At 40.4% G+C, this 24,696-nt stretch overlaps 1 protein-coding gene across 14 annotated transcripts in view; it reads right to left on the bottom strand.

The window, feature by feature from the left end:
* LOC135099713 (uncharacterized) overlaps nt 1-24,696 on the bottom strand; it is a 208,343-nt gene that overhangs the window by 172,825 nt on the left and 10,822 nt on the right. The gene's annotated exons all lie outside the window — the stretch shown is intronic.

The following is a 24,696-nucleotide window of genomic DNA, read 5'->3' as shown; positions in this document are numbered from 1 at the left end:
TCTATAGTGCTGAGAATGCTAGGGATGTCTATCTGTTTGTCTGCCTGTCTGTCTGTCTGTCTGTCTGTCTGTCTGTCTGTCTGTCTGTCTCACTTTTGCAGCAAAGAGGTGGAGTCTACTTGTAATTCATCTGGCTGTCTAACTGTCTGCCTGTTTTAGAGCAAAGGGATCGAGTCTATGCTGTTAATAGTGTTTGCTTTGTCTAACTATCCTGTCTCACATTTTCACAGCAATAAGGCTGAATTAACGGCATTTGTACTGCGTCTGTTCTTTTTCTATGTACTTCACATTCTCACAGCATAATGAGCGAGGTTCTCTTCCTTTTGTGTCCTGGAGGTGATTCCTAACATATAAAAAAATAAATAAATAAATAAAAGCAACATAATTTCAACATAATTTCAACAAAATCTAAACGAGAGAAGAAGAAGAAGAAGAAAAAAAAAAAAAGGAAATACACACACAAAAAAAAAAAAAAAAATCCTAATCTCCACTGAACTATCACTAAGAACATTAAACTTCAAGAGGCATCGGTTATATAAAATTTATACACATAGACAGGTGTTTGGCCTGCGACCGAGCCATACGATATTTCTTTTTTCTAATGCGTCGGTTTATACTTCCCTCCTTGTCTCCCGGAACACACTTCTAATGCATAGGTGATGTGTAAAACAATTCCTGCAGGGTAATACAGTTAATAGATTCCATTTTCATCAGCACAAATTAAGTTAACTGGAGTTTGCGCCGAATAATTTCACTCCAATATTTAGACGGCAACACTTTAACATATTAACTTGTAACTTGCTAGTGTCAGACGCGAACACTTGTGAATGTTGTGTTCGCACGGTAACTACGTGGTGCGCTGCCTCTTGTTACCGCAGCTCACACACACACACACACACACACACACACACACACACACACACACTACTGCTGATTGATTCTGACGGTGATTTTACTTGCGAATAAACCGTGATTTTTTTTTTTATTAGTTCTCTCTCTCTCTCTCTCTCTCTCTCTCTCTCTCTCTCTCTCTCTCTCTCTCTCTCTCTCTCTCTCGTGACGCGGACAGACGTCATTTCCGCATGTTACGTAATTCAAGTCATACAGAGAAGCACACTCATCCGTCCTCTCCTCTTCTCAGAATAAATACAAGTAAATTACCACGTGCTACAAACTCACCGCTCTTTGACAGACATACAGTTCAGAGCCTCCTATTTAACCACGCGGGATGCGGCAGTTAATCGGAACACCTATTTATTCATTTATTTATCTATTTACCTAGTGATTCATACTAACTTTATTCCTTTCGTAGTTCTTAATTAATTCACTGCGATATACAACACTTCACTGCACTCAAAGCAAAGTAGGGGATTTTTATGTGCATCTACAAGAAAAATGGGAATAGAAAGTGTAGATTTTTGCAATTTCCACCTCCTGCCGGTCTTATCCACCTTAGGATCAGTAACCAGGACAGAACAAGAAATAACGGGTTCAAGCTTGGAAAATTCAAGTTTAAAAAAAGAGATAGGAAGAAATTGGTTCCTAAATAGAGTGGTTGATGAATGGAACGGACTCAGTAATTAAGTTGTTAGTGCTGAGACATTAGGGAGCTTTAAGAGAAGATTAGACGGATTTATGGATGGGGATGATAGATGGAAATAGGTAGGTATATTTCATACAGGGACTGCCACGTGTAAACCTGGTGGCTTCTTACAGCTTCCCTTATTTCTTATGTTCTCCTCATACCCCCAGCCCTTCCCTCCCCAGCCCAACCCATCTCTTCCCATGCATCCAGCCCCGCCCGGACAAATTCCAATCACCACACACACACACACACACACACACACACACACACACACACACACACACACACACACACACACACACACACACACAGGGCTGCATAACGCTGATAACTGATAGGTATATAATTAGACTTTGACACATACCTCCAAGATCCATCTGTAAGCAGAGAGAGAGAGAGAGAGAGAGAGAGAGAGAGAGAGAGAGAGAGAGAGAGAGAGAGAGAGAGAGAGAGAGAGAGAGAGAGAGAGAGAGAGAGAGAGAGAGAGAGAGAGAGAGAGAGAGAGAGAGAGAGAGAGAGAGAGAGAGGCATAATAGGTACTACACAAGGTATTGACAAACTCTTACGTATTTCAACACCTCGATTATTGATAGTTTAAGTGCGTGAGGAGAAAAGAAAGAGGATAAAGAAGAGGGGAGGAGGAAAGGGGTGAGGGGATGGGGCAGGAAGGGGAAGGTATAGGGAGTGTAAGTGTATTGTAAAAGAAGGGGGAATGAATGGGAAGGCTATGGAGATGGGGGGAATGTATGGGGAGGGGGTATGGGAGTACTATAGGAAGTGGGGGAAGAAAAACGAGCTAGGAGAAAATATATATGGTTTTAATGGTCGCAGTGATAATAACATTAGTCTGTGAGTGTTTCTTTTTTATCTCCCTCTTTGGGCAATGAACATTCGTCTTTCACCCTCCTTCCTGCCTCCCATTAGTGGTAGGAATCTGAAGAATAAATACCGCTACCACTGCTACTGCTCCTCTTTTTACTACTACTACTACTACTTACTACTACTACTACCATCACCACCCAAGTTCTATATTTATTCACCACACAAAGAGAAGATAAATTTTGTAGAAGTAATATCAATTTTCTGTCCCCTTTACAAAAATGTCTTCTTTCTTCTTTTCCTCCCTCCTCCTCCTCCTCCTCCTCCTTGTTTCCAAAGGTATCGTGCTAGAAGAGAGAGAGAGAGAGAGAGAGAGAGAGAGAGAGAGAGAGAGACGAGAGAGAGGAGAGATTGAGAGAGAGAGAGAGAGAGAGAGAGAGAGAGAGAGAGAGACTTTTACCCTCCCTTCCAAGAACAAAGGAAGAAGACAAATAATAAATTTTATCTCGTACCTATCTTCCCTCATCCTCGCCTTTCTAAACACACCGTCCCCCCAGACCTTCCCCGTGTCCGTTTGTGCGTGGTAACTCCTTAATTGTATTTCAAGAGAGGAGATTCAAGATTATCAAGTGCCTCAAAAAAAAAAATAAATAAAATAAAATAAATAAATAAATAAATAATAATGTAATCTAAATTATAACAAAATCTAATTTAACCAAACTTAATCTAATCCAGACTTACCTAACTTAATATAACCTAACCTAACTTAATACAACCTAACCTAATATAACCTAACCTAACCTAACTTAATATAACCTAACATAACTTGATATAACCTAACCTAACCCAGTTTAACTTAATCTAACTGAACCTAATCTAATCTAACCGAACCTATTCTAATCTGACCTTACCTAACCTAACTTAATCTAAACTAATCTAACCTAACCTAACTTATAACAAAATCTAATTTAACCGAACCTAATCTAATCCAACCTAACCTAACCTACTCTAACTTAATATAACCTAACCTAATTTAACTTAACCTAACCTAACTTAATTTAACCGAACTTATTCCAGTCTAACCTTACCTAACCTAACTTCATCTAACCTAATCTAACTTAATATAACCTAGCCTAATCTAACTTAAACTAACCTAACTTAACCCAACCGAACCTATTTTAATCCAACTTTACCTAACCCAACTTAATCTAATCTAATCTTACCTATCCTAAGCTAACCTAACTCAACCTAACTGAACCTAACAGAACAAAATCTAGTCCAACCTCACCTAACCTAATCTAACCTAACTTAATATAACTTAGCCTAACTTAACCTGTCGAACCTAACCTAACTTAATCTAGCCGAACCTGACCTAACCTAACTTAAACTAATCAAACATACAGTAATCTAACAGAACCTATTCTAATATAACCTTACCTAACGTAATCTAAGCTAACCTAACTTTGCCTAACCTAACCTATCTAATTTAACCTAACCAACCCAATCACAACCCTTCTCTACTCAGACTTTTATGGGGAGTTCCGATTAAGTGTATTCTCTCTTTTTTTCCTCCTTTCGTTCTTTTATTTGGTTTGTGTATCTATTAAAATTAATGAATCAGTAGCCAAAGGTATTTTTTTCTTTCATTTTCTTGATATTTTTATTAATGTTTTGTTCGTAATTATTTGTTAACCTCCTTTATAGATTAGAGAGAGAGAGAGAGAGAGAGAGAGAGAGAGAGAGAGAGAGAGAGAGAGAGAGAGAGAGAGAGAGAGAGAGAGAGAGAGAGAGAGAGAGAGAGGAGAGAGAGAGAGAGAGAGAAACACACAGCCAGTAAAAAAAAAAAAAAAAAAACTAAATTAGAAAAAAAAAAGAAAACAACCAAGAAAACCAGCCTCCACGCATACAACTTAAAGTCTCTTCACTCCCTCTCAGCACATGCACGTCCATTCCCCCATTCCCTCTTTCCTTTCCTTTCCCTCACATTGCAAGAAAATTACCTCTCCTCTCGTCGTTTTCCCCCCTCTCTTCAAAAACACCACCCTCCATTCCCAACCACCACCACCACCACCTCACGCCCTTCACGTCCACACAGTTCATTAGCAGTGAAGACCAATAGTATACAGGAGGAAAGCAGGAAGCAACATAGAGTTAAGTAATGTATTTTTCCTTCCCTCATTTTGAACTGTCCTCCTTGTCCATTTTCTAAAGGGTTCATGCTGGGAGGGAGGAAGGGAGGGGGAGCAAAAGGAGGAGGAAGAGGAGGGAAACTGAAAGAAGGGAAGGAAGAAAAAGATGATAGTGAATGGGAAAAAGAGGAAAGGGAGAGAATAAAGGAATAAGAAGGAACACAGGGAGATAGGAAAGAATGAGAAAGAATGTGACAAGAGGAGAGAAGCATAGAAAAGAACTGAAAGGGAGAGAGGGAGAGAGGAAATGAGAAGGAAAGGGAAAGGAGGAGAGGAAGAAAGAGAGAGAGAGAGAGAGAGAGAGAGAGAGAGAGAGAGAGAGAGAGAGAGAGAGAGAGAGAGAGAGAGAGAGAGAGAGAGAGAGAGAGTTGAGTATCCTTCACAAGAGTACAACCACGGGGTCCTTTGACAGACTCGCTGAGGGCTCCTCCTTCACCTCTAGGATCCTTTCCATTCTTCTGCCTCTCCATTGTGTCTCGCAAATGTGATCACCTTTAGTACCCAACTGCCATCTGGGGACGCACACGTTATCAGATATTATAAAAAGTGTGTGAAGAAAAAGGGGAAAAAAAAACTCATGGATGATAGGTACGGGTATACATATATATAAAAAAAGTTATTCACCTAGTCCTGAACACACAAACACACGTACACACGCCAGTCAAGTATAGTTACCGGTTTGTTACCTTCATGTCTTCGTTCCCTTCATCTTGCCACACTCACTCCCTCCACACAAGCAGTGACAGTCTAACTCTTACATCTCAATTCCATTAAGTTCCTCATGTGGTCGCTTCAAGGAGCCTCACTGACAATAATGTACAAAAGAGGGCATTTTTAATCCTCTGGCTGTGTTATACTACTCTCCTATACCATTACTCTTATCTAGACTGAGATTACGTGACTTAACTTAAACTTTCACGAGTGCTCTCTTAAAATATAAAGGAATAGCTGTGTGTTATCAGGTGGAATTCTCTCAGTCGTAGTTTTCTAGTTTCGAGTTATACTGGTCTAGTTTAACCCCTTCAGTACTATTCGGTGCAGCTCGCCATAATTACTAATCACTCTGACATCTTTACCAGTTGAATAGCCTCATCCAATCTTTAAACCTGATAGAAATTGCAAAATCTATTCCTTTTTAATCTCTTTCTTTCTTGTAGATGCTTATAGAGATTGCGTGCATTGCTTCCGGTGCTGTTCCTTGTTTCGTGTCGCGGTGAAAGGGCTGACGTGCTCCAAGGCGTCTTCTGGATTTTAAGGGGTTAATTCACCATTGTTGTTGTTTTAGTCCTACATTGCCCTGCCTGATTCACACACTCACTTCACAATACATTATGGTATACACGTTTACTGTTCATTTCATTATACGTATGCATGTGAAATACTACTGTTAACATAAGAAGAGATAATGAGACAGTCTTATGTATACTCACCATCACGTGGACATAGTTAGCCAGCACGTGTATTATTTTCAATTATACGAAGCCAAAAATGAAACAGCAACCCGTTACTACATTATATAATTTGGTGCTATAACAGATAAATAAATAAATAAATAAATAAATAAATAAACAATAATAATAATAATAATAATAATAATAATAATAATAATAATAATAATAATAATAATAATAATAATTAGTTCCGAAAAGTGATTCTGGCAAAAGGAACAAAAAATAAATAAAAAATGTGGAAAAACAAAACCACTTAAGAAAAGAAAGTGAAAGGAAAAAAAAAAAAAAAAACATTAGCAAAGAGGAAAAGAAAAATATGAAAGAAATAGTAAAGAGGAAGAACGAAATATGAAAAAAAAAAACAAGTAAGGATGAAGAGTAACAACAAACAAAAGAAAACAAAAATTGGAAGAAAAAAAAACAGTAAAGAAAAAAAAACACGCAAAAAAAAAAACTGAAAAAGAGGAAGAGCAAAATAAGAAAAGAACGTAAAATCTGAAATGAATTAAACACAGGAAGAAAAACGAAATCAGAAACAAAAAATCAGAGGAAAAACGACACGATCTAAAAGAAAAAAAGAAAAAATGGAAAAGCACTACAAAATGAGAGAGAGAGAGAGAGAGAGAGAGAGAGAGAGAGAGAGAGAGAGAGAGAGAGAGAGAGAGAGAGAGAGAGAGAGAGAGAGAGAGAGAGAGAGAGAGAGAGAGAGAGAAACACTAAAAGGAAAGAGTAAATACAACACCAAAAATCATTTACCAACACTTAGAAGAAGAGGAAGGGTGGTGGAGGGGGAGAGAAAGGCCAGGGGGTCATACGCTACAAAGTGGTCCTCTCTCCACAACGCGAGGTATGGATTGGCCAGCCTGGTGCATCATTTAGAGCTTACCACACCCCTTCAATATACACTCCATGGTTTGCTTCCATAAATAATGTAAGGGTACCACTGCTGGCCTCAAAGATTTACGGCTGCCAGTGGTCGCCAGGCTATGCACCATATTCCAAAGCACTTCAGAGCAGCACCTTCTCTACATTCAAAAGGCTCTGGTTGAACCTGCACGTTTTTTTTTTTTTTTTTTTTTGTGGTCTTTTTTTTTTCTATATTATTAACAACAACAACAACAACAAAAATCTTAAAAATCCAGCTATCATCTGTGTGACCTTTGAGAACAGCAAAGCAACGGCCCTATGTGCTGTGCTAAGCTGCGGGTCCTTAACCTGACTGAACACCAGAACTCGCACTTTGCAATGCTTCATGCTCTCTCTAGGACTGTTACCAAATGCCACAGAAATGAATAGTCGGCTTTTAATGAGTGATCCTGAAGAATCCTTGTTAAAAGACCAACCACCAGAACTGAACTAAACACGTGAGCCTGCACTTTGAAACGCTGCAGGGTCATACTAACCAAGGTTGGCATTAAAAAAAAATAAATAAATAAAATAACAATAACAATAATAATAATAATAAATATTTTACATATCAACATTTATTTCTATATCATATTGATAAATAAGGTCTATATATGTACATATACATAAAAAAAATGTAAAAGTAGTCAAGCCTGACCCATTCATTTCCTGTACAATATAGGTTAACAAAGGCTTTGTCCAATCGGACCAGCCTGTATCAGCATGACCTAAACAAGTGTCTGTTCTTCATTATAAGAAAGTGTCAAAATCTTTCAAGATCTAACTCCCCTCGTCACTTCTGGCACCTAGCAGAAAACATCTCATAACTTTGCTTCTTCATCTTTCCCTCCTTTATTTCAATCTGATGGCACCACTGCCACCTCATCTATTTCTATTTACCTTTGGTAAAAACACTACCATGGATGATTCAGGGCTTGTTTCCCACTCCTCCACCCTATGACTACTTCATGCTACCTATTAAGATCCTTCGCAGTGATGTTTTCCATGCCCTCGCTGGCCTTGATCCTCGAAAAGCTAATGGACCTGATGGGGTCCCTCCTATTGTTCTCCGAAACTATGCCTCCGTGCTTGCACCTTACCTATTCAAACTCTTCCAAATCCGTCTATCAACATCTGCCTTTCCTTCTTGCTGAAAGTTTGCCTACATTCAGCCTGTTCCTAATAAAGGTGACCGTTCTAATCCTCAACCTATCGTCCTACTGCTTTAATTTCCTGCCCCTCCAAAGTTTTGAATCTATCCTCAACAGGAAGATTCTTAAACATCCCTCTAAAGTTTTTAATCTATTCTTAAACATCTATCACTTCACAACCTTCTATCTAATCGCCAGTATGGGTTCCGTCAAGGCCGCTCTACTGGTGATCTTCTGGCTTTCCTTACTGAGTCTTGGTCATCCTCTTTTAGGGATTTTAGTGAATCTTTTGCTGTTAGCTTAGACTTATCAAAAGCTTTTAACAGAATCTGGAATAAAGCTTTGATTTCCAAACTACCCTCCTACAGGTTCTATCCTTCTCTCTGTAACTTCATCTCGTTTCCTTTCTGACCGTTCTATTGTTGCTGTGGTAGACGGTCACTGTTCTTCTAAATTTATTAGCAGTGGTGTTCCTCAGGGTTCTGTCCTGCCGCCCACTCTCTTCCTACTATTCATCAATAATCTTCTAAATCAAACTTCTTGTCCTATCCACTCCTACGCTGATGATACCACCCTGCACTTTTCCACGCCTTTTCGTAGACGTCCAACCCTTCAGGAAATAAACAGTTCACGCAGGGAAGCCATAGAACGCCTGACTTCTGATCTCTCTAAAATTTCTCATTGGGACAGATCAAACTTAGTATTGTTCAATGCCTCAAAACTCAATTCCTCCATCTATCCACTCGACACTACTTTTAAGACAACTATCCCCTCTTCTTCATTGGCACTCAATTGCCCCCTTTTCTACAATGAACATCCTTTACTTATAATCTAAACTGGAAACTTCATATCTTATCTCTAACTAAATCAGCTTCTATGAAGTTAGGCGTTCTGAGACGTCTTCGCCAGTTTTTCTCACCCTTCCAGCTGCTAACTCTGTACAGGGTCTTTATCCGTCCATGTATGGAGTATGCTTCACATCTCCTGGGGGGTTCCACTGATACCGCTCTTTTAGACAGGGTGGAATCAAAAGCTTTTCGTCTTATCAACTCCTCTCCTCCAACTGACTGTCTTCAGCCTCTTTCTCATCGCCGCAATGCTGCATCTCTTGCTGCCTTCTACCGGTATTTTTATGCTAGCTGCTCTTCTCATCTTGCTAACTGCATGCCTCCCCTCCTCCCTGCGGCCTCGCTGCACAAGACTTTCTTCTTTCCCTCACCCCTGTTCTGTCCATCTCTCTAATGTAAGAGTTAACCAGTATTCTCAATCACTTATTCCTCTCACTGGTAAACTCTGGAACACCCCGCCTGTTTCTACATTTCCTCCTTCCTATGACTTGAACTCTTTCAAGAGGGAAGTTTCAAGACCTTTAAATTTTGACGACCGCTTCTGACTATGTTCGGGGACCGGCATCTCAGGGAGCCTTTATATATATATATATATATATATATATATATATATATATATATATATATATATATATATATATATATATATATATATATATATATATATATATATATATATATATATATATATATATATATATATATATATATATATATGTCTTTTTTTTTGTTGCTCTTGGCCGGTGCCTCTCCTACATGAAAAAAACTTTAAATCTTTTGTTTCACTTTAATGACTTTTTATTTGCTTATTCAAACTGATTTACATATAAATATGAGGAATAAACAAAAAAATAATAAATAAATAAAATTCCACAAAAAAACAATAAGATAAATTTTATTTTATTTTTTTTTAAATCCGGGTTTTTCCCAAGCCTAATACTAACACTACTTTTAAAGGCCACAGAGAAAAGTCGGGTTCTCGTGAGTGTTTTTTCCAGCTAATGATGTACAATCCTTGTTGAACTGCACTAGATATTAAATTGCGCCGTCTCATCTGAACATCTGAACCTGAACTTAGAAACACTTCAGAATCTCATTAGAACTGTTGCAAGGGCCACAGAGATGACCAGTCGGGTTCTCGTGAGTTCTTGGCTCACTAATGATGCAGAGTCTTTGTTAAAATATCACTAGATACTAACCTGCGTTGTCACAGATACTTAACACCACAGCCTGCACTCTGAAGCGCTTCAGGGTCATAATAAGACATTCGAAGGTCACAGTTAGGATTGATTATGTTCACATTAATTACTTTTCCCGCTAATGGTGAGGAACAGTTGTAAAACCATCACTAGATGCTAAGCTGCGCCATCACTACCTACACAAACACCTGAGCCCGCACTTCCCTCTCACTAGGACTGTTTTCGAAGGCCACAAAGGTTATTAGTCCGGTTCTCACGAGTGTTTTCCTCACTGACGTTGCAGAATTCTTATTAAAGATCACTAGATGCTAACGAGCGCTGTCTCAACCTAACTGAACACCTGACACCGCACTTCGAAACGTTTCAGGTTATAATTACGACAGTTTTCAAAGGCCACTGAGATGACAAGCTGGGTTCTCATGAGTGTTTTACCTACAGATGGTATCCTTGTTGAATTATCACTCGATGCTAAGCTGCGCCGTCACAACCGAACTGAACGAGCATGCACTTTGAATAACTTCAGGATCATACCTAGACTGTCTTCAAAGGCCACTGAGATGATAAGCCAGATTCTCGTGAGTGTTTTACCTAATGGCGATGCAGAATCCTTGTTAACGATCACTAAAAGCAGAGAAAATGTCCTCTAAAGCCAAAATTACGTATGTCGACTAGTGCATGTTAAAAGTATTCTCAGTTTTTCACTTCCTATAGCAAAATTTGGAACTCCTTGCCTGCTTCTCTATACAAAATGTATAGTTTGATAAAAGAAAAGCTTGACAAAAATTTACAGGTCTCTTCTATCTTCGCTTGGTCCCTCTAGAGGCGGCCACAGCGCAATACTTATCTCCACCTTAACTGTGAATATAACTGACCATTACCTGTTAAATCAAATAAAGAATAAGTAAATAAATATCTAAATACACAAAGCACTAAGTAAAAAGCGATGACGTACAGTAAATAACCGATCTCCACTCGAATATCAGTTTCTAAAGTACTACCATTACCTGTTATATCAAAATCAGTAAATAAACAGCTAAATATATAAACCATGAAAAAAAAAAAAAACAATAACGTACATTAAAGAACAGATCCATTCACACGTACAACCTTCAACTAGGTCTCGTCTTAATATGCACACCCATTTCTAAGATACTACGCAATAAGTAGCTTACTGTAAATAACTGGTAGCCAAAATATGCAATGGAGCCAAATTTATCGCCGCTCGTGACAATAACTTTGTATGCACCCTCTGTCCCTGCCTTGAGATGCTGCCCTGCTCCCCTCCTCGTTCTTTACTACTTAATAAGCATACAATAGTGCGAGTGGGCGTCTCTGAATCCTTGAGCCGCTGCTTGCTCCAAAACACTGGGAGCCTACACGCTGATAGATATGTGTGTGTCTGATTATTATTGTTATTATTATTATTACTATCATTATTATTTTTGCTGTTGTGACTGGTAGTAGTAGTAGTAGTAGTAGTAGTAGTATCTATTTATCATATCCAATTTTGCAGTGGACAGTGCAGTGATGGTTGTGGTTTTGCTTGAAGAAGAGGAGGAGGAAGAGGAATGAGAGGAGGAACAGTAATAGAAACTTGAGGCAAAGGGGTATCTACCTATTTACCTATCTATCTATCTATCTATCTATCTATGTATCAGAGTGAAGCTGGAAGTTCCTATACAATAAAGGAGAGAGGGCAAGAGTACAGAGTTAGCGGCGTCAGAAGCAAGCCAACGCACAGGTCATATCAATCCATTTCATCTACCTATCTATCAACCTATCTACCTACGTATCTGTATGAAAGTCAGTGTCTATCCGAGAGAAGCAAAAAATACAAAAGCAGAGGCGTCAGAAACAAGCCACCACACTATCCTTCCTCTGTACTCAGTTGGTGCCCGTGTGTTAGTCCTTTAAGGCACAGACCAGCTAAGATGTAAGTGCAACAATAACCATTAAACCCGCAGTGGTGAAGCAGGCGCATTTCCGTCACTCCTGGAGGCCCCGAGGAGGTACCGTCTATATAAGCGAGGCGTAATGATTTAACGGGAAACTAATAGAGGTAATTATGGACGTCTGTATTCTCTCTCTCTCTCTCTCTCTCTCTCTCTCTCTCTCTCTCTCTCTCTCTCTCTCTCTCTCTCTCTCTTTACTAATCAAACATGTCCACACGAAATAATAGCCGGCAAATTTCTCCTGTTGGAATTTTGACACTTATTACAACACACACACACACACACACACACACACACACACACACACGCCAGTCGCTCAAACAAGGCACGGCGGGATGAAAGTATGCACTGCTTGCACCTGTCAGCTCGTATCCGCTCTGGTAACACTGCGCGTGAAGTCATGAATAGGTGAGCGGAGGGCGGCGGGCGAGGCGAGGCTGGCCGGGATTGGCTACACACTCCTGCTCGGAACACCACCTGCTGCCTCGACTCCCGCTTCGCCTCGTCCACGCTTGATATGAGAGTGTTACCGTACATGACAATCACCATCAGTCAAGTGCAGCTGTTTTCTTTTGATATTAATTAATTTCAACATGTACAATGATAAGAATTTTTTTTCTATCTATATGTATTTATTATGAATCTGTAGCTTACGTAATTAATTAAGTTCGGACTATCTCTTCAGTGGGTCTTATTCCCCATTTTCTGTTGTCAATAGCCACCCCCCACACACACACACAAAAAAAGGCTGTTTTTTCCAATAGCTAATTTACAGAAATTCCTAAAACAGCAACACCAATTTCTTGTTTCGTTTTGTTAACTGTATATTTTACCTTTCCTTTTTGTCTTTTACCTTTTCTTTCCGTCTCAGTAGCCGAGTAAAGCATTAAAAAAAAAAAAAAAAAAAAAAAAAAAAAAACAGAACAAGCTTTCCCCTTCACTAATCACACGCATAACATGGAGAAGGTTTGGAAAGACCTCTGTACAGTCAGCAGTGGTCTTCAGGATGCGGTGGCGGCGGTGGTGGTGATGGTGATGAAGTAGCATACACATTGAGGGAGCACTGACACCACAACACAACACTCTCAATTAGCGTGCAGTGGTGGCGTGGACACCTGAGCTGCTAAACTTAACTGTCTGTGAAGTGAAACATGAATCGAGGCCGTGTTTCGCGTGGGCGTCCTCCCTTCACCCTCACAAACTCCCTGCTTAGCTCCGCCACCTCCTCCCCTCTCCACCGTCCACCCAGCATCCTCTCCTCCACTCACGCCTTCCTTCTTCCCATCACCCATCCAGCCTTCCTTTTCCTTCCTATCCAGCACACCTCATCCTCTCTTCTCTTCCAGCCAGTCTCCCATCCTTGCCGTCTTCACATCATCCATCCAGCTTTCTTTCCTATCCACCCTGCCTCCTCCAGCATTCTCCCTTCAGTCCAGCCTCCCTTCAAGCCTCCTCCACTTCCATTCAATCTCATCCACTATATGCCTTCCTTTCTCCCTCTCATCTCCACTCTCCTCCTATCATTTATTTTCCTACTCAGCCTAATACCTTACATCCTTCTCCTTTTTTCACTCCACTCTCTCCACCTACCCCGCCTTATTCCCTCCATCCACAGCCTCCCTTCCACTCATTCCTCCTCCTCCTCCTCCTCCTCCTCCTCCTCTTCCTCCTCTTCCTCCTCTCCCCTTCGTGACGTCAGGGACACTGTTTCCAGAACGTGTGCCGTGACTGTCAATATAACTCCCAGCGGAACTTTCTCTTATAAGTAACTGGATGTTAATTGTATGTAAATGCTTCCTGGCAACTCAAGAGCCGTGGGGGGGAAAAGGCAGCGCTGGCCCTTGTCTTTCCATTTGCGCTGCCTGGGGAAATAAACCTGATGATGATGATGATGATGATGATGAAGGGAGGAGGATGAGGAGGAAGAGGAAGTAAGAATAAGAACAAAGCTTTAATTTCGTCCGTTGACAATGGCATTTTTATACAAAAACATCAAACAATGAGCATAATGCATTCATGTAATCAAATACAAAGAAGAGGCAATACATTAAAAACAATCTTTGAACGAACGGCGCACGAGTATTTTATCACAACACGAAAGACGGAAGACCCTTTACGCTCACAAGACGCGGCGATTCAGCACATCACGTTGTAGTCAATATTCAGAAACGCTTTGCTCTCTCACCGCGACTATTTTCCAAGGCCACAGAGAGGATCAGCCGGGTTCTCAAGAGCGTTTCTCCTGTTAACAATGGAGAAATCTTGCTAATTTGTCACTGGAACCGTAAAAAAATAAAAATAAAAACAAAAAACCGTGTAATTTATTAGAGGCTTTTGAAAGTAGTGAGGGTGAGGCGCAGAGGTGTGTGTATGTTCAATGACTCCAAGGTCCGCATTCTCAAACGCTTACAATTTTCATAAGGACGATTTTCAAAGGCCAAAGAAATGCTAGTCAGATTCCTGAAGGTGTTGCTTTTTCCTATTAGTGATGAAAATCCTGGTAAATAATTAGAATGATAACTTACCTGGAAAAATAATAATTGAATAAATAAATAATAATAATAACAGTACTTCTCATGGTTTTCAAAGGCCACATAAATTATTAATAGGATTCTCACGTTTTTTTTTTTTTCACTAGTAATCCAAAGTCCGTGGATAATCTACTATATAACATCATGACAATCCTTAAAAATAAACAAAAAACGAATAATACCTCTCATTATGATTTTCAAAGGCCACAGAGATCACTAATCGCATTTTTCATTTTTCTTTATTTTTCTCCCCATTCAAGACGCTTTAAAGTCCTTGTCAAGCTACTAACGATCATGAAAATCTTGTAAAAAAAAGAAAAGAGCAAAAAAAATGGTAATATCCCTCATTATGATTTTCAAGGGCCACAAAAATTATCAATCGCATTTTCATGTTTATTCATTTTTTCCCCATTCATGAAAAATAGAAATCCTTGTTAAAAACTACTAGGATCATTAAAAAAAATAAAATAAAAAAATCCACGGAAACTCAAAAACCTTTCACTGGAGCCTGTTCAAAGTTGCCGAGATACTGTTCCTGCGAGACGCCGACACGTTAAAGAATACGAGCAACGCCTCATTAGCAGCCAGGGCGCGTGACGGGCGGCAGGGAAATAATTAAGGGGATGGCAGGCAGAAAAGGCCACGGGAGTTTTTTTTTTTTTTTTATGTAGGAGGGACACTGGCCAAGGGCAACAAAAATCCAATAAAAAAAAAGAATGCCCACTGAGATGCCAGTCCCATAAAAGAGTCAAAGCAGTAGTCAAAAATTGATGAACAAGTGTCTTGAAACCTCCCTCTTGAAGTAATTCAAGTCATAGGAAGGTGGAAATACAGAAGCAGGCAGGGAGTTCCAGAGTTTACCAGAGAAAGGGATGAATGATTGAGAATACTGGTTAACTCTTGCGTTAGAGAGGTGGACAGAACAGGGGTGAGAGAAAGAAGAAAGTCTTGTGCAGCGAGGCCGCGGGAGGAGGGGAGGCATGCAGTTAGCAAGATCAGAAGAGCAGTTAGCATGAAAATGGCGGTAGAAGACAGCTAGATATGCAACATTGCGGCGGTGAGAGAGAGGCTGAAGACAGTCCGTTAGAAGAGAGGAGTTGATGAGACGAAAAGCTTTTGATTCCACCCTGTCTAGAAGAGCAGTATGAGTGGAACCCCCCCCCGACATGTGAATCATACTCCATACATGGACGGATAAGGCCCTTGTGCAGAGTTAGCAGCTGGGGGGTGAGAAAAACTGGCGGAGATGTCTCAGTGCTACGTGTCATTTTTACCCTCCATTGTCTTAAGAATAATTTGCGCTTGCGTTTAGTCTATTGCTTTCACGTTCCCGAGCCTTTTGCCTGCTAATGACATTTGAATCGTTTTGAGTGAACAAGACGGAATTTCACTACACACACACACACACACACACACACACACACACACACACACACACACACACGAAAAGGAAAAAATACATGTCGTGACCGAGATGTTGCAGTTTTCGGTGTGTTTATGAACAATTGTGCCTGGTGCTACCTATTTCTGTTTTTTTTTCCTTATTTTCCTATTTTTTCTTTTTTTTTCTTCTTTTCTCCATATTTCGTTTTTCTTCTTCTCGTGCGCCATTTAATGCAGGGTTACAATATACATGCAGTAAAAAGGTTTATTACAGATGTTCCATAATCCTTTGTTTTGAATGTTATTTTATAATTGCAATACGTATACATTTGCACAAGACAACTGTATTAAGCTCCAAAGATGCTATGCCAATCAAAGGGTATTATCACCACTGTTGTTGTCATCACCACCATCCCACCTTAACACGAGCACTGAACGGAAGGGAAGCTGGGGTGCGCAGGACGTAGGGAGAGAGCAAAGTGGTGGTGGTGGTGGTTGTGGTGGTGGTGGTGGTGGTGGCAGCGGCCGGGAAAAATTTCATTATATGCTGAAAGAAGCTAAGAATTCATAAGTATGTATGTATGTATGTATATAAGTATGTATGTATTATCTGTGTTTGTATGCATGTAAGTAGATAGGTAGGTATGTCAGGTACTACGCATGTGTGTGTGTCCTCGCAGCGGCCATCATGTAATAATGCTGTATAAGCAGCGCCCGGCATTCCAAGGACACCTCCCCGGCCACTCTCCTCTATTCTGCGGGAACCTTTTTACTTGACCTTAACGGAACGACACGAGAGGCTTGCTATTTTTTATTACCATTCTATTTTCATGCGCTGCTGTGCTCTGCCTGTCTCCACACACGCACGCACACACACACACACACACACACACACACACACACACACACACACACACACACACACACACACACGTCCTCTCAATATGCATCAGCAGCTTGGCCTTCATAATACATAATATATAGGTGAGTCATTCACCGCCACGCTCGTGCTCGTTAGTAATCAGACGGCAGAGTGCAGGTTTGCCGCCCCAGTGACGAGTCTGTCTGTGTGTGTGTGAGTGTGTGTGTGTGTGTGTGTTGAGCGCCATGCACGCCAGGTATACACACGCCCCCCGGCCCCCCCCAATGAAATTGCCGACGAAGCACACTCCACGCCCCGACACTCACCACCTCAGCACCGCCAGGTGGTGGTGGAGGAGGAGGAGAAACACAAAAGGACCAAAACGGGAAGCAAAGGAAAAACAAACTGTAGGTCCTTAAGGGCTGTTTGTGGGGACTGCACTCTCTAGCACACTGTGAGAGAAAAGGATTGGAGGAGGAGGAGGAGATTAAAAGCAGTAAACAGTACAGTAGCAGCTTGAGAAGACTTGTGTTGTCTATATCTTTTCATTTTCTTCATTATCATCCCTTTATTTTACATCTTCGTTAATCTGACTTTCATTTTTGCATTCATGTATTCCGGATAAAGGCGGCTGGCCAAGAACAAAATTGCATTACTGAAAGAAAAAAAAAAGAAGTGCTGGTTCAATCAACACTGAAACACAAATAGCAATAGTATCCAAAGACGTGTTTCCCTTATGGCAGGTAAGTATGGCACAGGGGACACGCATCTCTGAGCAGTGCCGTTATTTTTGTTTTGACGAGAGAGATGACTGGACTGGCAATGACAGAAAAAAAAAAAAACATCAATGGGGGAAAAACACCTCTGAGCACTAGTTTTTATTTATTTATTTATCTTTTTTAATGAGTGATAACTGGACTGGCAACAACACAACCACATCAATAGTGTCCTGACGTGTGTCCCAGCGCCTCAAGCCACAGAAGCGATGGCGGAGAGGCAACACTTGGCCACATAACATCAGCGCTAAGAGAAGCATCTGAATCATTTATCGCTAGTATTTTGTACATGATTGACTTAGCGGAAGTAGTTAGCCTTTCTCAAGCAATAGGCAAAGGTACTGAATTTTATAGCTGAACATTAAGAACAATTACAAATAAGATAACATAAAATTAAGAACACAGTCAAGTAAATTGCACAGTAACACGACACAACCAGAGCTACAAAGAGGACTCTGAATAGTTTTACCTCCCCCCCTCTATCTCCACCCCGCAATTCCCGCCAAGGAGGACCTGATGGCTCTACAATACAGCGCCCAGCTCGCGGCCTAAAGGTTGCAAGTTCGATCTCACCTCACGGCACGTTCAGTGAGAAAGGCAGCGCTGTCTGAAAAGTGAAAACCCTTGCTGGTGCCGTGATCTGGTTCTTGCGGCGCGTTTTCTTTTCTTTTCTTTCCTTTTTTTTTTTTCTTTTTTAAGTAAGAAGGGCACTGGCCAAGGGCTTCAAAATAAAAGGTGTGTCGAATAAACTGGCTCACTCGAGATGCCAGTCCCTAAAGAATATATAATTAACTACTGCATTACCGTAACAAACCATAACCTACCATATAATCATCATCTACTAACAGCAATATCATAAGCCTTAAAGAAAAAAAAAAAAAAAAAAAAAACATCCAATTTCTTTTAGTTATAGAAATTCCAGTAGCCAGTAATCCATTCCTACTAAAACAAAAACGAAGAAATTAATGACAAATACCAAATGAACCGGAATTATAGCGAGTTTTCCTTCACTTCAACCACTAAATCATGAAACTATAAGCAAACGTTAATTCACAATAATTCCCTCCCTCCCTCAATTTCTCACTCAGTACTCGATATACATAACACTCAGTATAATCCCTCCTCAGCTACAGACAGCCCACGCAACACCAACACACTCGTCAAACATTCGTCCGCGGAGCAAAGGGAACCTCACGAATCTTGTTTTGGCTTCCAGAGTCTGTCATAACACTGTGTACGGGCCACTGGGTATACCTGAGTATGTAAAAGCGCGGGAACGGGTGATGCTACGAGTATAATAGCCAGCAGTTGCCTAAGGACACTACAGACGCGGTAGTTTCACCTCAGTAGCTCCTGTCTTACCTGAACGATGAGGAAACGGGGTAAAGGCAGAACACCCGGTATTTAACAAGCCATTCCGTGAATTTTTTTTTTCTGGTTTCTCTTATCAACGACTGGCCGACACCTCCTAATAGGCTGATAAATATGTCCTCTACTCAAAACTAGTGGTGATTGTTTGTTACACACTCACAGTGGAAGGGAATAGTTTAAACCATCTGACCTGAACCCATTCATTATTACAAACACTTCAAGTATTTATCAAATCACTTATTAGTTAGTTATATTAGAGCAAATTGAATGTAACTACGTTGGATGAGTAAATGGATGGTTAATAATTACTTGATAATAAAAAGTATTATCCTATATTTGATCAGATCTTCTAGTGACATCTAAAAATAAGGAAATTGATGCCGAGGCACTGAAAGGACCAAACACTCAACTACACTCAGTAACTCAGTGACTCCAGCACGCCAATTTTGTCACCTCAGCATTGTAGCACAATAACTGGGCCGATGCTGACTGATCCACATGTTCCCTTTAATAATTAATGCGAGTACCACACTTGTTATTCTACGAGCAACTAGCGATTCCACTGAGCATAATAAAACTACAGACAGTGAGAGGATTTAAATTACCCAATAACTCATTTTGCTATCAGTGTTTCCCTTCCAGACTGTACTTAAACCTTGCACCTGACTATTATATTTAAGTTGAGGAGAACCCATTGCAGTCAGCGAGTTAAGCCGTCGTCCGCCACACTGAAATAGGTGGATACAGGTTTGCTTCATTCAGGGATTGCCACGTGTAGGACTGACGGCTTCTTGCAGTTTCCCTTATTTTCTTATGTTCATATGTTCTTATCTCGTATTGCTATCAAAACTTTTTTTTTTGACTGCTATTTGGTACACCTTTCCGTAATCACTAATCACTCTGAGACATCTTTAGTTGTTCTACAGCCACCTCTAGTCTTTAAAATGGGTAGAAATTGCAAAGTCTATTTTTCTTTTTTTCTTTTTTTATTCCTTTTTTCTTGTAAATGTTTATAAAGATTTCATGCATTACTTTTGGTGCAGTTCATTATTTCGTATGGCAGTGAAAGGATTAATTTGTAACACACCGAATAGAGATGCTGGCAATCCCACTCTACAGATCCTGCCTTTGCTCAGGAATAGCAATACAGGTGGCACAATACAGGGCAGCGTCTAGTGATACACAGATCTTTCTTCACTCCCTTGACGTAATTCCTCGCTAGCGATGCCCTCAAGCGACCAACGAGTAAAATTAACCAGCTGCCGATCAAATTTTTATGGCAGAAATTCTTCGTGGCTGAAATTTTTGCGGAAAAGAATTCTTGGGGACTTTTTCAAGACAGGAATTCTTGAACGCTTAATAATATTTCCAGCATCTTGTGTCGCCCAAATAGCTTATCGCTCAGTGTGTGTGTGTGTGTGTGTGTGTGTGTGTGTGTGTGTGTGTGTGTGTGTGTGTGTGTGTGTGTGTGTGTGTGTGTGTGTGTGTGTGTGTGTGTGCAGCCCTTAAGATGTTGAGACAGTAACAATCGTCATTCGAAATAAATTCATTCATGTGTCTTTGTCCTCTTTGGCACTACCGGGTCTGTATTCCTGAATGTTTCGGGGCTTTAGGTGCTGAAGGCAGAGTACCTCGACTTGCTTCAACAGAGTCCGGTAGAAGAATCAAGGTTTTTAAGGCGGTGTTTACGATTCTACCGATAGTTTATCATGGATCCTGCGCATTTTGCTCTGTATGGTCTCATCTGTGTGTGCTGCTTTCTGTTCACTAGGGACCAGATTCTAAGCGGAACTAATGCCTCAAATTTGTTATGTACTTGAAGATTTATGTTACATTTTGTTAATAAATTCAATGAACCACTGCATCATTGGAGAGAACACACACACACACACACACACACACACACACACACACACACACACACACACACACACCTTTGAAAATAAGTCTTAATGAAACCTCACAATGTTTAAGACCATGAAGTGCTAACAACTACCTCGTCTGCATCAAGGGCGACTGGTCCTCTCCTCCCCCTCTCCCCCCCTTTCCCCTCAGACCAACGTGACAACAAACCACCGACTATTTTTACGTTAGGGCGGGATAAATTCTTCCCTTCGACCTAACCTCTTGCGTCTCCCTCCTCAACTTCCCTTTTTGTTCATATTTCCTTGTCCCCATTCCTTGTTTTCTATTTTTTCCCTCTTCCAAATACACTTTTCATTTTTGTTTCCTCTTTTCCTTTCTTATGTCCTTTTTTACACCTTTCCTTCTTATCCACACAAACGTTCTCCTCCCTTTTCACTTTATTTTCGTCTATTTTTGTATATTGCCTCGTTCTATCTTCCCTTTCTATATTTCACTCTATTTTCATTTCCTTTTCTACACATCATACTTTTCTAACCCTTCTCCAATATTATTTTCCTTTATAATCTTATCATATCCCTACTTTCCAGCTCCTCTGTTCTTTCCTCATTTCATCCCTTCCTTCCTCCGTCGTTCTATCTTTTACACAACTGCATTCCAATCCCAATCTTTTTCTTTCTCCATTTGCATCTTCTTCTCCCACGATCCCTCACGTCCCTTCATTCCTTAAACCACATCTCCATCCTTTCTTTGCATGCACCTCCACTTTCCCCTCCTCTCCATGCCCTCTCCTCCACCTCCTCCTTCTCCTCCTCTCACAACTTCTCACGTCCTTGTACCCTTTCATCCCATTCATGCACGTATCTTCTCCTTTCCTTTTCTCTCACTGTTAACATTCCCCTCTTTTCCTTCCCCTCCCCAAGGCTGTCAGGTAACGCCATCAGCACTTAGGTTGCGTGAGTCACTTCATTACACACACACACATACACACACACACACACACACACACACTCAAGGAGACACACACGAGCACAAGTTCCATTTTGGGGGTTTGGTGGATGACATTTGGCACTCTTCTTCAAATGTCAATCGAACTCGACTCGTCTTTGACATTTTCACTCTTCGCTGGCAGCCACAGAAAGCGCCAGGGGGAGGAATCGACAGCGGAGAAATATATTATCGAACTTGATGCATTTTGTAAAGGTGCCTGCTACCCACTATCTCTCTCTCTCTCTCCCTCTCTCTCTTGGCTGTGATGTTGGATCCATGCACTAAGAATGTTTATACCACTTGCTGATGTTCTATTGTGGTGGTGGTGGTGGTGGTGGTGGTGGTGCAGCAGCGGCAGCAGCAGCAGCAGCAGCAGTAGTAGTAGTAATAGTAGTAGAAGTAGTAGTAGAAGTAGTAGTAGTAATAGTAGTAGTAGTAGTAGTAGTAGTAGTAGCAGTGGTAGTGGTGGTGGTGGTGGTGGTGGTAGTAATGGGCAAAAGTTAAGGCATCAGCATGAGCAAAAATATTAATAATTGTCATCATATTTAGCAAATATTCAAAATCATTCTTGACTAGAGAGAGAGAGAGAGAGAGAGAGAGAGAGAGAGAGAGAGAGAGAGAGAGAGAGAGAGAGAGAGAGAGAGAGAGAGAGAGAGAGAGAGAGAGAGAGAATTGCTACTGCTTTGAACATCCTCATTAGCAATCCAACAAAAACTGCTCCAAAATAATTCCATGGACGAATTTTCTTATATGTCATTAATTAATCTCTCCAGTGTAGCATCCAGCGAACTGCCTTTTATGTGATGATAATAATAATGATAATAATAATAATAATAATAATAATAATAATAATAATAATAATAATAATGTCAGATACTTAAGCTATTCACCAAATTCAGAAAATTGTCCACTAATTACCACTTAAAGTCTTCTACAGTGTGTGTGTGTGTGTGTGTGTGTGTGTGTGTGTGTGTGTGTGTGTGTGTGTGTGAGGCGGCTCCATATAGTGTCGGTCTGGTAGCACTGTAAACAACTCGAGCCTTGTGATGTAAACAAAAGAGACGGAAGGTTAGGCCAGGTTGTGTGCTGCCAGCTGTACCTCGCCGCACCTTTCACATTACAGGGATGGCTGCCTTAGTTGACTTAACCTTTAGATACGTACTGTGTGTGTGTGTGTGTGTGTGTGTGTGTGTTTCATATTTCATTTTTCCAATGTTTGCAATCTTGCAGTTTTCAAATATTAGTACTGCAACAGAGCGCGCGCACACACACACTACTGCATATTTCATACAAAAATAGATAGGTTAACAATGATTTTTTTTCCCTCCTTTATCCTTTTCTTCTAAATTTACGCAAAACTCTTAGGTACGTATTATTATATATCTTTCATATCAACTCAAGAGTTGATATGAACCTTTCCTCCAAGCCCACAAAATTAACACACCAGGCACAGCAAGTTGGTAACGAAAAAAAAGCGCCTAACTACGTATGGGTTTTTAGTTGAGAGATGCGGAGGTTTATCCTTAACTAAATAATCTATGCCGTTGTCAAACTAGCAAACTAACTACATCTTGGGGGAATGATGGGTTGCACATGATTTTTCACTCATTACCCAAGTTTTTGAGATGCTTCCCAATGTTAGTTTACATAGAGAGGGTGTTGACTGGTGGCTACTTGGTGAAAATTAATAGCTTTTACTTTTGTGACATTTTCAAGAGGCCTACAGCTGTACAAATAAATATTTGCTCAGTTAGTGACTTCAGTAACAAAACATTGCCACCTGTGCAATGTGTGCCTCGTATTTTTTTTCTGGTTGCAGTGTGTAATATTTGAAGTAATATATATTCTTTAAAATATTTATTGACAAGACGTGTCATCTAAAAGTAACATCAACCACTACCTGATATGGAAGGATTATCACTTTGGAGTACATCTCTCCCCTACATCTACGCACACCTTGGAGATCGGGGGAGGGAGATCTCCACACTAGTTGAATGAACTTCAGTATTTTAAACTTTCATCTCACTTGGTCGTTCGCCCTGCGTGTGAGCTCGTTATATAATATTCCGTTGAACTTTAGTATTTATTAAAGATTTTGGAAGACACCTGATTCACTGACTTTTATTCAAAGACTGGACCATGTTCATAGCCTGTCCCTATCTACTTTCCTCTGTTGTTGAGATTGCGGTGTCAGACAAGCTATGGTCGCTTTCCTGTGAAAACAAAATCTATTTACATTTATATATCTAGTCGTATATCTGACGTTTATTCTTAAGAACTGCCCCAAGGGGATGAAGGGAATGGCGGTTACACGACAGGCCATTTATTTCAGTCCCTTCTTAAATCCTTTCCTTATCCTCTCACCCTATTCTCTCACATCCTCTATCCATTTTCACTGGAGGTCGCCGTCTTCCCGCATTCACAACATCCACCATACTCACTTAACTGACTGACATATATATTACATTGATTATGCAAGCATAAATTATACAATATCAGTCATCTTACTTCGATTTATTTATTCTTTATTACCATTTTATTTTATTATGATTTTTTTTCTCATTGTCTCTTGATTCTCTCAAACCAATCAACATTTTCATTCCTCCCATACGCCGTCCTTGATATTACCGTTCAATACATTCACCAGTTATTTGTGCAACGTCTTCACCGTGCGTCTTGAAACACTGAGAAATTGGCCTTGACCATCGTTTGTGGTCGTTCAGCCTTAACACTTTGATAACAATTTAAAATCAATAAGCGAATGAGTGACATGTTGACGTAAACATGGAATGGAGAGATACTCATCCAGTCACTGGCAAG

Source organism: Scylla paramamosain, chromosome 4 (assembly GCF_035594125.1).
Source record: "Scylla paramamosain isolate STU-SP2022 chromosome 4, ASM3559412v1, whole genome shotgun sequence".
In the NCBI taxonomy this organism is placed as follows: Eukaryota; Metazoa; Arthropoda; class Malacostraca; order Decapoda; family Portunidae; genus Scylla; species Scylla paramamosain.
The sequence above is the reverse complement of the archived record's forward strand: the minus strand, read 5'-3'. Positions and strand labels throughout refer to the sequence as shown.